This window comes from Passer domesticus, chromosome 6 (genome assembly GCF_036417665.1).
Source record: "Passer domesticus isolate bPasDom1 chromosome 6, bPasDom1.hap1, whole genome shotgun sequence".
Taxonomy (NCBI): domain Eukaryota; kingdom Metazoa; phylum Chordata; class Aves; order Passeriformes; family Passeridae; genus Passer; species Passer domesticus.
This window is the reverse complement of record NC_087479.1, coordinates 36110774-36113995: the sequence shown is the minus strand read 5'-3', so window position 1 is coordinate 36113995 and position 3222 is coordinate 36110774.

Here is a 3222-nt window from a genome sequence, read left to right as displayed (position 1 = left end):
GCCGCCCTTAAACAGGGAAACGCCGGGGAGACCCACCCTTAAAGCGGCGATGTCCCGAGCCCGCCCGCGGCGGTGTGAGGGGCCGTGGCGGTGTGAGGGGCCGTGGCGGGATGGCCCCTGGATCGCATGGGCACACACAATCATTAAGGCTGGAAAAGGCCTCTCAGAACATCGAGACCAACCTTTCGCTGGGCACCCTGTCTACTAGACAGGACACTAAGTGCCACACAGAGTTCATTGAACATCACCACGGAATGCAAGTTCACCCTTTCCCCAAGCAGCCAGATTCTAGTTAATACTTAACAAACCATTCAGTGAAGAAATTCTTCATCATGTCCAACTTGAACTCTTCTGGCATAGCTTGAGGCCATGTCCTCTTGACCTGCTGCTGGCTGCCTGGGGAAAGAGACCAATCCTCAAGTGGCTACAATCTCCTTCCAGGAATTGTAGAGAGCAATAAGGTTCTCCCACCCACCCACCAAGTCTTCTTTTCCTCAGGATAAACTCCCCCAGCCACTCATCACACCTGTGCTCCAGACCCTTCACCACCTCCATTGCCTTTCTCTGGATCTGCTCCAGCACCTCAATGTCTTTTTTGTTGTGATGGGCCCAAAACTGGGCACAGGACTCAAGGTGCGGTCTTGCCAGTGCTGAGTGCATGGGGGCAATCCCTGCCCTGCTCCTGCTGGCCACACTGTTGCTGGTACATGCCAGGATGCCATTGGCCTCCCTGGCCAGCTGGGCACACTCTGGCTGATGTTCCTTCTGCTGTCAACCAGCACCCCAAGGTCCTTTTCCTGCAGGCAGCTCTCCAGTCACGCTTCCCCAGGCCTGTAGTGCTGCATGGAGTTGCTGTAATGCAAGTGCAGGATCTGGCACTCGGCCTTGTTAAACTGAGGTACTGGAGAAGGCATTCACAGTTTATGAGGGCACGGTTCCTTTGTGTAACACTGGGACATGTTTGCTCCTCGCATGTTCCAGTGGATGAGATTTTGTTCATTACTGGGACACAGTTGTTTGATAACTATTCCTAAAATTCCACTGGAGCTGCTGTTGTGTGCAATATAATGTATTTACTATATATGTGCTATTTCTGTGCTTGAATACAGATTAAGATATTTTGTTCCTTAAAAAACATGTTGCAGCAAGACCCAGAGCTTTCCTGCGATGAGGCTTAGGTCCTGGTACTGCCTGACATGATTACTCTGTGTACTCATCCTACGTTGTAGTGATTTACTGTGCTGTAAGGACAGACAGGTCTGTAAAGTAGCCACTGAGTCGGTGGCAATTACTGTGGAGCCTGAAGTGACTGCTTCAGCCTGGAGAAACTCTTCCAGATGATGCTGATGGCTTTGTACTCTGCCTCTCACACAAAGGCAGGCAAAACCTTTCTGTTGTAGCTTGACCCATAGCACTGTAATATAGGTTTAAATGAATGATTTATATTTGTTCCACCATAATATACAAAACTTTGCATTTCACATTAGTTGAAATAACTCAAATAATCATTGGAACTGGAACAGTCTAGAGGCGGAAAAATGAAGTATGTTAATAAGAGGATTTGTACTTCCATGTTTTTTTCCCCAGCGTGTATCGTCTGACCTCATTATAGGTGCACTGTTTGCGGGTGTAATGCACTGAAAGCAAGTCATCAGGGTTGAAATCATCTTCAGAGTTTCAAATGGGCACATCTTGTGAGTAGGAGGCCTGTGTTCAAAAGAATGAGCACTGACTTGCCTCCTACTTGTGCAAGAAAAGAGCATCACAATTACAAAAATAATTATTTTAGAAAACAATGTCACAGGTCACTACACAAGCAAATAGGAAAATATTATGAAATGTTTTACTGGAGAACTTCCATGTTCATTTAGAAGCTGTGTATCTCAATGACTAATAATAATTGAAAGGAAAGTGGGGAAGGACAAAAATATGTTGTATATTGGCACATGTACATATTTTTTTACACCTGTACTATAGAATATAATGGCAATACAACTTCTGGTGTTTGATAAAAGTACAAAAAAACCCCAAGACCCTTAACCCATGAAAACACATGAAATAATATTTCAAAATCTCTGTAAAACTCCATTTTCTCTTGCCTGGCCTGGCACAGGGTGGCTGTGTTTCCTCTACAAACAAGGTTATCCTGGAGACAGTTGCAGCAATCGTCTGTAGTTTGCTGTTTAACCTTTATGGTCATGCACACACACACATCTCTTCTTGTCTCTTTTGTTAAGTACTTGTTAAGTGAAGCTACTGTAAAATAAACTTTGGTGTGAATTTAAAGTGCAAAAGCTATTCTGCACTGACTTGGCTCGTGGATACTTTTTCTACTCTAAAAATGCTTTTTTGGGGTTTGGCTCGATTCACCTCAGACTGAACTAAGCTGCACAAAGTCACCCCATATGTGATATAATACCATCTGTGCAAGCTGGCATTGTGGAATAGTTGTGACAGAAGAGATGTTAACGGCTGCTACCACTTATAAACAAGTCTAAATGAACACTGATGTGATAATTTTAAAGTCAGTAAGAGATGGAGCAGAGATGAAATGGAGGATGTGTTTGAGCTGAAGATGGTTGTGGTCATGGACAGAAAATCACTGCTGCCTACCCAAATAGGGAATGTCTTCCAGGGGAGCCTTACATCACTGAACAGATCCTCAAGGTATCCTCTGACCAACTTCAGGTAAATTTGAGCAAGCAAAAATATTTCTTAACCACATGGTGAGATAAAAATATTCCCATTTGATCCTTTTTGAACAAAGAGGGGAGGAAGAAGGCTCATGGATAGAAAGTCATTGGCTCCCAAAATCATGTGTAAGCTTGGATAAAGTGTAAAAGTAAAACAGCTGTCTTGTTAAGAGTGGTTAAAATCATATTGCCATCAATTTCAGTGAAGCCAAAACTGATAGTTAAAATACAGCTCAAAAATCAAAGTCTGGAGGCTTTCTTCTTTTTCCCCCTTCTTTAAGATTAACTGACTGTGTCTAACTGACTCCAAACCACCTGTTTGTTCATGTTTACCTGCTCTTAATATAGAAGCAACAAACTTACATATTCTGCCTACACTGTGAGGCTTAGATGTTTTTAAAATACAAAATAATCTAAATTCCAGGAGCTGCTGGGCTCGTGGGTCATATTTATGAGTGTATGCCATAATAATTCTCTTTTTACACATTGCCATGTTCATGGTTTGCTCATTCTTGTCAGATATGTGCCT